This window comes from Oncorhynchus masou, chromosome 13, assembly GCF_036934945.1.
Source record: "Oncorhynchus masou masou isolate Uvic2021 chromosome 13, UVic_Omas_1.1, whole genome shotgun sequence".
Lineage (NCBI taxonomy): Eukaryota > Metazoa > Chordata > Actinopteri > Salmoniformes > Salmonidae > Oncorhynchus > Oncorhynchus masou.
The window spans coordinates 11,250,665-11,260,967 of record NC_088224.1 but is presented as its reverse complement, the minus strand read 5'-3'; the positions used below and the strand labels follow the sequence as shown (position 1 = coordinate 11,260,967).

General features: G+C 52.5%; 1 long non-coding RNA gene across 1 annotated transcript; it reads left to right on the top strand.

Annotated features, from left to right (window-relative positions):
• Positions 1-543: 543 nt before the first annotated feature.
• LOC135551746 (uncharacterized) lies at positions 544-10,023 on the top strand. The gene is made up of 4 exons (XR_010457363.1): positions 544-596; positions 5,715-6,528; positions 7,902-7,951; positions 8,469-10,023. It is a non-coding gene; the product is annotated as an uncharacterized LOC135551746 (long non-coding RNA).
• Positions 10,024-10,303: the final 280 nt, after the last annotated feature.

Here is a 10,303-nt window from a genome sequence, read left to right as displayed (position 1 = left end):
AGTTTGATAGCCCTGCTAAGTTTCGACAGACGCTACTGTATAAGGCTATCTGTGAGAGAAGGAAACAGCCCACTTTGACCTGCTTATGTAGACTGGGATCACGTTACAACAGCTGCTGAGGGGAGGATTGCTCATAATAGTAGCTGGAACGGAGCAAATGCAATAACATCAATCACATAGAAACTATGCGTTTGATACCATTCCACTCCAGCCATTGCCATGAGCCCGTCCTCCCCAATTAAGGTGCCACCTACCTCATGTGCTTTACAACTACTGTAACTAGCACTTTTATGTTGCCGTTTTCAGGGCATGACAATCAGACCTTTGGTTGAGCTCCTGGCTGTAAAGCGGAAGGAGAGCAAGTCTTCCATCAACCAGGAAATTCACACTGAGGTGATGAGCAGTATTATATGGGATACTAAATATTATACTGTTTTTTTTTTAGTTTAATATTATTATTATTTTATATGTATGTGTACACTCTTAGTGTGTTTTTAATCAGAAACACACTTCATTTTCTCTTTGTTCCTGGACCATCTCCTTACAGGCGTTGAGGGTGTCTGTGGTCATTATAGACATTATCACTGGAAGGAGAAGTATGGACACCATTCCAAACAGACTGGAAGATTGATAAACTTGTGTTGCCATTTAAATGTCCACATATCACCAACTTTCTCACTCTTTCTCCCCCATCATTTTGCTCTCTCTCTCTCCCCCATCCTTTCGCTCTCTCTCTCTCCCCTCTCTCTCCCCCGTCCTATCGCTCTCTCTCTCTCCCCCATCCCCCCTCTCTCTCCCCTGTCCTTTCGCTCTCTCTCTCCCCCTCTCTCCCCTGTCCTTTCGCTCTCTCTCTCCCCCTCTCTCTCCCCTGTCCTTTCGCTCTCTCTCTCTCCCCCTCTCTCTCTCCCCTGTCCTTTTGCTCTCCCTCTCTCCCCCTCTCTCTCTCCCCTGTCCTTTCGCTCTCTCTCTCTCCCCTGTCCTTTCGCTCTCTCTCTCTCCCCCTCTCTCTCCCCTGTCCTTTCGCTCTCTCTCTCCCCTCTCTCTCCCCCCTTTGTCCCCCTCTCTTTCCCCTGTCCTTTTCTCTCTCTCTCTCTCTCTCCCCTGTCCTTTCGCTCTCTCTCTCTCTCTCTCCCCTGTCCTTTCGCTCTCTCTCTCTCTCTCTCCCCTGTCCTTTCGCTCTCTCTCCCCCTCTCTCTCCCCTGCCCTTTCGCTCTCTCTCTCTCCCCCTCTCTCTTCCCTGTCCTTTCGCTCTCTCTCTCTCTCTCTCTCTCCCCCGTCCTTTCGCTCTCTCTCCCCCTCTCTCTCCCCTGCCCTTTCGCTCTCTCTCTCCCCCTCTCTCTTCCCTGTCCTTTCGCTCTCTCTCTCTCCCCTGTCCTTTCGCTCTCTCTCTCCCCCTCTCTCTCCCCTGTCCTTTCGCTCTCTCTCCCCCTCTCTCTCCCCTGTCCTTTCGCTCTCTCTCTCCCCCTCTCTCTCCCCTGTCCTTTCGCTCTCTCTCTCCCCCTCTCTCTGTCCCCTCTCTCTCCCTCCCTCCTTTCTCTCCTCTCTCTCTCCCCCTCTCTCTCCCCTGTCCTTTCGCTCTCTCTCTCTCCCCTCTCTCTCCCCTGCCCTTTCGCTCTCTCTCTCTCCCCCTCTCTCTTCCCTGTCCTTTCGCTCTCTCTCTCTCTCTCCCCCGTCCTTTCGCTCTCTCTCTCTCCCCCTCTCTCTCCCCTGTCCTTTCGCTCTCTCTCTCCCCTGTCCTTTCGCTCTCTCTCTCTCCCCCTCTCTCTCCCCTGTCCTTTCGCTCTCTCTCTCCCCCTCTCTCTCCCCTGTCCTTTCGCTCTCTCTCTCCCCTCTCTCTCCCCTGTCCTTTCGCTCTCTCTCTCTCCCCCTCTCTCTCCCCTGTCCTTTCGCTCTCTCTCTCTCCCCCTCTCTCCCCTGTCCTTTCGCTCTCTCCCCCTCTCTCTCCCCTGTCCTTTCGCTCTCTCCCCCTCTCTCTCCCCTGTCCTTTCGCTCTCTCCCCCTCTCTCTCCCCTGTCCTTTCGCTCTCTCCCCCTCTCTCTCCCCTGTCCTTTCGCTCTCTCTCTCTCCCCCTCTCTCTCCCCTGCCCTTTCGCTCTCTCTCTCTCCCCCTCTCTCTCCCCTGTCCTTTCGCTCTCTCTCTCTCCCCCTCTCTCTCCCCTGTCCTTTCGCTCTCTCTCTCTCTCTCTCTCTCCCCCATCCTTTCGCTCTCTCTCTCTCCCCTCTCTCTCCCCCGTCCTTTCGCTCTCTCTCTCTCCCCCTCTCTCTCCCCTGTCCTTTCGCTCTCTCTCTCTCCCCCTCTCTCTCCCCTGTCCTTTCGCTCTCTCTCTCTCCCCCTCTCTCTCCCCTGTCCTTTCGCTCTCTCTCTCTCCCCTCTCTCTCCCCCGTCCTTTCGCTCTCTCTCTCCTCCCTCTCTCTCTCCCCTGTCCTTTTCGCTCTCTCTCCCTCTCTCTCCCCCTGTCCTTTCGCTCTCTCTCTCTCCCCCCTCTCTCTCTCCCTGTCCTTTCGCTCTCTCTCTCTCTCCCCCTCTCTCTCCCCTGTTCTTTCGCTCTCTCCCTCTCTCTCTCTCTCTCTCTCCTGTCCTTTCGCTCTCTCTCTCTCTCTTCCCTGTCCTTTCGCTCTCTCTCTCTCCCCCGTCCTTTCGCTCTCTCTCTCTCCCCCTCTCTCTCCCCTGTCCTTTCGCTCTCTCTCCCCCTCTCTCTCCCCTGCCCTTTCGCTCTCTCTCTCTCCCCCTCTCTCTTCCCTGTCCTTTCTCTCTCTCTCTCTCTCTCTCTCCCCCGTCCTTTCGCTCTCTCTCTCTCCCCCTCTCTCTCCCCTGCCCTTTCGCTCTCTCTCTCTCCCCCTCTCTCTTCCCTGTCCTTTCGTCCTTTCGCTCTCTCTCTCTCCCCTCCCCTCTCTTCCCTGTCCTTTCGCTCTCTCTCTCCCCCTCTCTCTCCCCTGTCCTTTCGCTCTCTCTCTCTCCCCTCCCCCTCTCTCTCCCCTGTCCTTTCGCTCTCTCCCCCTCTCTCCCCTGTCCTTTCTCTCTCTCCCCTGTCCTTCCCCTGTCCTTTCGCTCTCTCTCTCCCCTCTCTCTCTCCCCTGTCCTTTCGCTCTCTCTCTCTCCCCCTCTCTCTCTCCCCCCTGTCCTTTCCTCTCTCTCTCTCCCCCTCTCTCTCCCCTGCCCTTTCGCTCTCTCTCTCTCTCCCCTCTCTCTTCCCTGTCCTTTTTCTCTCTCTCTCTCTCCTTTCGCTCTCTCTCTCTCTCCCCCCTGTCCTTTCGCTCTCTCTCTCTCCCCCTCTCTCTCCCCTGTCCTTTCGCTCTCTCTCTCCCCCTCTCTCTCCCCTGTCCTTTCGCTCTCTCTCTCCCCCTCTCTCTCCCCTGTCCTTTCGCTCTCTCTCTCTCCCCTGTCCTTTCGCTCTCTCTCTCTCCCCCTCTCTCTCCCCTGTCCTTTCTCTCCCCCTCTCCCCTGTCCTTTCGCTCTCTCTCTCTCCCCTCTCCCTCCCCCTCTCTCTCCCCTGTCTCTCTCTCCCCTGTCCTTTCTCTCTCTCTCCCCTCTCTCTCCCCTGTCCTTTCCTTTCTCTCTCTCCCCTCCTCTCTCCCTGTCCTTTCGCTCTCTCCCCCTCTCTCTCCCCTGTCCTTTCGCTCTCTCCCCCTCTCTCTCTCCCCTGTCCTTTCGCTCTCTCTCTCTCCCCCTCTCTCTCTCCCCTGTCCTTTCGCTCTCTCTCTCCCCCTCTCTCTCCCCCCTGCCCTTTCGCTTTCTCTCTCTCCCCCTCTCTCTCCCCTGTCCTTTCGCTCTCTCTCTCCCCTCTCTCTCCCCTGTCCTTTCTCCCCTGTCCTTTCTCTCTCTCTCCCCCCCCTCTCTCCCCTGTCCTTTCGCTCTCTCTCTCCTCTCTCTCCCCTGTCCTTTCGCTCTCTCTCTCTCCCCCTCTCTCTCCCCTGTCCTTTCGCTCTCTCTCCCCCTCTCTCTCCCCTGCCCTTTCGCTCTCTCTCTCTCCCTCTCTCTCTTCCCCTGTCCTCTCTCTCTCTCTCTCTTCCCCGTCCTTTCGCTCTCTCTCTCTCTCTCTCTCTCTCTCCCCGTCCTCTCCCCCTGTCCTTTCTCTCTCTCTCTCTCTCTCTCTCTTCCCCGTCCTTTCGCTCTCTCTCCCTCTCCCCCGTCCTTTCGCTCTCTCTCCCCTCTCTCTCCCCTGCCCTTTCGCTCTCTCTCTCTCTCTCCCCTGTCCTCTCTCCCTGTCCTTTCGCTCTCTCTCTCTCCCCCTCTCTCTCCCCTGCCCTTTCGCTCTCTCTCCCCCTCTCTCTCCCCTGCCCTTTCGCTCTCTCTCTCTCCCCCCTCTCTCCCCTGCCCTTTCGCTCTCTCTCCCCCTCTCTCTCCCCTGCCCTTTCGCTCTCTCTCTCTCCCCCTCTCTCTTCCCTGTCCTTTCGCTCTCTCTCTCTCTCTCTCTCTCTCTCTCTCTCCCCTGCCCTTTCGCTCCTCTCTCTCTCTCTCTCTCCCCTGCCCTTTCGCTCTCTCTCCCCTCTCTCTCCCCTGTCCTTTCGCTCTCTCTCTCTCTCCCCTGTCCTCTCTCTCTCCCCCTCTCTCCCCCCCTGTCCTTTCCCGCTCCTCTCTCTCCCCCCTCTCTCCCCTGTCCTTTCGCTCTCTCTCTCCTCTCTCTCTCCCCTGTCCTTTCCCCTCTCTCTCTCCCCTGTCCTTTCGCTCTCTCTCTCTGTCCCCTCTCTCTCTCCCCTGTCCTTTCGCTCTCTCTCTCTCCCCTGTCCTTTCGCTCTCTCTCTCTCTCCCCTGTCCTTTCCCCTGTCCTTTTCTCTCTCTCTCTCCCCTGTCCTTTCGCTCTCTCTCTCTCTCTCCCCTGTCCTTTCGCTCTCTCTCTCCCCCTTTCCTTTCGCTCTCTCCCCCCTCTCTCCCCTGCCCTTTCGCTCTCTCTCTCCCCCTCTCTCTCCCCCCTTTGTCCTTTCGCTCTCTCTCTCTCTCTCCCCCTCTCTCTCCCCTGTCCTTTCGCTCTCCCCCTCTCTCTCCCCTGTCCTTTCTCTCTCTCTCTCTCTCTCTCCTCTCTCCCCCTTTCGTCCTCTCTCGTCCTTTTTCTCTCTCTCTCCCCCTCTCTCTCCCCTGTCCTTTCACTCTCTCTCTCTCTCCCCTGTCCTTTCGCTCTCTCTCTCTCCCCTGTCCTTTCGCTCTCTCTCTCCCCTCTCTCTCCCCTGTCCTTTCTCTCTCTCTCCCCCTCTCTCTTCCCTGCCCTTTCGCTCTTCCCTGTCCTCTCTCTCCCCCTCTCTCTTCCCTGTCCTTTCTCCCTCTCTCTCTCTCTCTCTCTCCCCCGTCCTTTCGCTCTCTCTCTCTCCCCTGTCCTTTCGCTCTCTCCCCCTCTCTCTCCCCTGTCCTTTCGCTCTCTCTCTCTCCCCTGTCCTCTCTCTCTCTCTCTCTCTCTCCCCCTCTCTCTCCCCTGCCCTTTTGCTCTCTCTCTCTCCCCCTCTCTCTCCCCTGCCCTTTCGCTCTCTCTCTCCCCCTCTCTCTCCCCTGTCCTTTCGCTCTCTCTCTCTCTCTCCCCCTCTCTCTCCCCCTGTCCTTTCTCTCTCTCTCTCTCTCTCCCCCTCTCTCTCCCCTGCCCTTTCGCTCTCTCTCTCTCCCCCTCTCTCTTCCCTGTCCTTTCGCTCTCTCTCTCTCTCTCTCTCTCTCTCTCTCTCTCCCCCGTCCTTCCGCTCTCTCTCCCCCGTCCTTTCTCTCTCTCCATTCCTCTCCTCTTATCATTTCAGGCTGAACCACTTCAACAAGATCTATGTCAAGAGGTGGCTGATAGCTGGTGAGAACTTCATGGAACCCGAGTTGATCGCCTTCTACCGCAAGATGGATCTGAAGCAGGCTATCATGCTGGTGGAGAGTGGGCAGCTGCCCTCTGCCCTCCCTTCCATGGTCTCCATGGTCTCTCTTATTGGCTCCTGTTTCTGTTTAACGTTGCTTTTTTTTGTTTTCTTTTTTTGTTTGTTTAAGAAGAAGAATATATTTAATTTTGTTCCTCTGCAACCCGTCCTTAGTACTTATCATCCTTGCAGTTAAGGGCCCATTACTGTCCACTTCCTCTCCACCAGAGTTCTGCTGCATGACAATGACCAGGAGTTGGCAAGACGGTGTAAACCGATCTGGGACCAGGTTAACAGTAGTCTGAGTTTCTGACTTAAACTGGGACCAGGTTAACAGTGGTCTGAGTTCCTGACTTAAACTGGGACCAGGTTAACAGTGGTTAGTCTGAGTTCCTGACTTAAACTGGGACCAGGTTAACAGTGGTCTGAGTTCCTGACTTAAACTGGGACCAGGTTAACAGTGGTCTGAGTTCCTGACTTAAACTGGGACCAGGTTAACAGTGGTTAGTCTGAGTTCCTGACTTAAACTGGGACCAGGTTAACAGTGGTCTGAGTTCCTGACTTGGGTGTGAAGGCGTTTTGGTTGTTCCTTTCTGATCTGTGTCTTCCCAGGAACATCTGGCCCAGAGCGACTCCACGCCTTTCTAAGAAACGTGAGGAAGAGATCAGAAGGATCCTGAGGTCCAATCTACAGAACAACATGCAAAGAGTGAGTTGGACACTTTAAATTACACGACTGAGTTAAAGTTGAATATCTGAAGGAAATACCACCAGCGGTGGAGATAACCAGTAAACTGTTCATGATGCACACTATGTTCATGATGCACACTCTGTTCATGATGCACACTATGTTCATGATGCACACTCTGTTCATGATGCATACTCTGTTCATGATGCACACTCTGTTCATGATGCACACTCTGTTCATGATGCACACTCTGTTCATGATGCACACTATGTTCATGATGCACACTCTGTTCATGATGCACACTATGTTCATGATGCACACTCTGTTCATGATGCATACTCTGTTCATGATGCATACTCTGCACTCTTACAGTTTCTTAGATATGTTTTATGTTTTATCTCCAAGCTGCAAACACCCTGTTCCCTGTCTCCTCAGATGTGCTCCTTCTCTTATAGCAGATACACCCTGTCTCCTCAGATGTGCTCCTTCTCTTACAGCAGATACACCCTGTTCCCTGTCTCCTCAGGTGTGCTCCTTCTCTTACAGCAAATACACCCTGTCTCCTCAGATGTGCTCCTTCTCTTATAGCAGATGTTCCCTGTCTCCTCAGATGTGCTCCTTCTCTTATAGCAGATACACCCTGTTCTCTGTCTCCTCAGGTGTGCTCCTTCTCTTATAGCAGATACACCCTGTTCCCTGTCTCCTCAGATGTGCTCCTTCTCTTATAGCAGATACACCCTGTTCTCTGTCTCCTCAGGTGTGCTCCTTCTCTTATAGCAGATACACCCTGTTCCCTGTCTCCTCAGGTGTGCTCCTTCTCTTACAGCAGATGTTCCCTGTCTCCTCAGATGTGCTCCTTCTCTTACAGCAGATACACCCTGTTCCCTGTCTCCTCAGGTGTGCTCCTTCTCTTACAGCAGATACACCCTGTCTCCTCAGATGTGCTCCTTCTCTTACAGCAGATGTTCCCTGTCTCCTCAGATGTGCTCCTTCTCTTACAGCAGATACACCCTGTCTCCTCAGATGTGCTCCTTCTCTTACAGCAGATACACCCTGTTCCCTGTCTCCTCAGGTGTGCTCCTTCTCTTACAGCAGATACACCCTGTCTCCTCAGATGTGCTCCTTCTCTTACAGCAGATACACCCTGTTCCCTGTCTCCTCAGGTGTGCTCCTTCTCTTACAGCAGATGTTCCCTGTCTCCTCAGATGTGCTCCTTCTCTTACAGCAGATACACCCTGTTCCCTGTCTCCTCAGATGTGCTCCTTCTCTTACAGCAGATACACCCTGTTCCCTGTCTCCTCAGGTGTGCTCCTTCTCTTACAGCAGATGTTCCCTGTCTCCTCAGATGTGCTCCTTCTCTTACAGCAGATACACCCTGTTCCCTGTCTCCTCAGATGTGCTCCTTCTCCTAGGCCTGGAGTCCGGAGATTCCGGTTTGAATCAAGTGAGTCAGTCTTAACACAGGGTTTCCTGAACTCGGTCCTGGTGCCCTCCCTGGTTGCAAGTTTTTTTTTTTTTTGCCCTAGCACTACCCAGCTGACTCAAATAACCAACTCATCATCAAGCTTTGATTATTGGAATCAGCTGTGATGTGTTAGGGAAAAACGTTTTTAAATGTGCACGCAAGGTGGCGGTGGCGGCGCAGGACTGAGTTGTGGAAATCCTGGTTTAACGCCTGGGTCGTATTCATTAGGGCAAACTGTAGCACAACGTGAAATGAAAACTACAGTTTCTTAGTGGACAAGTTCAGATTGTACATCCCTGTTTTCATCCGTTTGCCTTGTTGCTTCTGTCCGTCACTATAAAGCTGAAACCGTTATAATGTTTTTAAAAAATGTGTCAATCGATATCCCCATTATGTTGTGTTATTGAAAACAAATGGCAATATGTATTAACAAGAGTATGGTCAGATAGTCTTGTAGTATCTTATTGATTTATAATACTCTACTCATTTATTTTAGACATCCAGGTTTTCAGTCCCGACAGTGTCCCTACCGTCCATTTTGAGCAGCCTTCGACTCCAAGAACACCTGACACGGTCAGCCTAGAAGAGGAGGTATCCAAGGTAACCGGATGGCGGAGGACCCAGGGGTTCTGTATCAGACAGCAGCAGGGAGAGCTGAACTACCAGAGAGACTAGCACGCTGTCTGGGTGACCCCGGTCCCAATAAGGTTGAGAATAAGCCTTTCATGTCCTGATAAAGCACATCTTTTGAACTAAAGTACATGAAGTTTGCCTGTGTACCAGTCTGTTTGTGCTAACATTCAACTCAAATGTAGTCGTGTGTGTGGTATGATACAGAGTACGAGGAGTGGTATGTTGGCACAAAACAGGTCTGGATTTCAGGCTAACATCCAGTCGGGAGGATAATGGGATTTGAAGCTCCTTCTCTTTGGCACTCCTTTGTGTGAGATGCAGACATCTTATGTCATGGTATTAAAGGATATTAGTTTCTCATTTATCCACGTTCCATTATTGTATTTTTCATGTTCTTTGGTGTTTCCTCTTGTGATGTGAGATAATGTTAATGATTTGCCAATGGATCACATACCATTTTTTTTTCACAAATGCAAGTGTCAAGATTTGTTTGCTTTTTAAGATTTGTTTTAGTGATGTAATATCATTCAACTTCCTACTGACTGCCTCACGGGGTGGACGGCCAACTGCTGACTGCCTCACGGGGTGGACGGCCAACTGCTGACTGCCTCACGGGGTGGACGGCCAACTGCTGACTGCCTCACGGGGTGGACGGCCAACTGCTGACTGCCTCACGGGGTGGACGGCCAACTGCTGACTGCCTCACGGGGTGGACGGCCAACTGCTGACTGCCTCACGGGGTGGACGGCCAACTGCTGACTGCCTCACGGGGTGGACGGCCAACTGCTGACTGCCTCACGGGGTGGACGGCCAACTGCTGACTGCCTCACGGGGTGGACGGCCAACTGCTGACTGCCTCACGGGGTGGACGGCCAACTGCTGACTGCCTCACGGGGTGGACGGCCAACTGCTGACTGCCTCACTGGGTGGACGGCCAACTACTGACTGCCTCACGGGGTGGACGGCCAACTACTGACTGCCTCACGGGGTGGACGGCCAACTACTAAAAGCACAACCCTTTGCAGCAAAAAAACACTACGGTAACTACAAAATACCAATTAGTGGAAAAAGATCAGAATTGGGCTGCCTGTGTAAACGTAGCCTAAATGCTCATGCCGTTTCCAGTATTTATCTGGATAAAAGCCTTTGCATAGGAAGAAAAACATCAAAATAGAGCCCATATCATGCCTTGTCTCCTGTATTTTGGGGGGTACACCTAAGACAGTTATACCTGTCAAAGCATATTTTGTTTTGCAATTAAAAAAAAAAAAAGGTCTACAAGTGTGCCAAGTTTATAATAATTTTTTAACAAGAAAGACTATGTATTTGAAATGAAAATGGTTGAACTGTTTGCTGTTGGTAGTGAGAAGAAAAAAAGCTTTACAGATTACATGCATCAGAAATGAAGATGACTATATGAGTTCACCAATAAAGTGTTTTATAAATGTTTTGTTGGGCATTTCAACAATGGAATTTGATGTAAAATAATTCAGATGTACTACCATCAGGGGTCAGTGTGTAACAGGAGGGGGGGAGGCAAGATGGGGGATGAGTGAGAGATTATCAAAATCCAGAAAAGAGCTGTTAAATTCTACAACCATCTAAAAGGAAACAATTCCCAAAACCTTCCATTACAAAGCCATCATCTTCAGAGAGATGATCCTGGAGAAGAGTCCCCTATGCAAGCTGGTCCTGGGG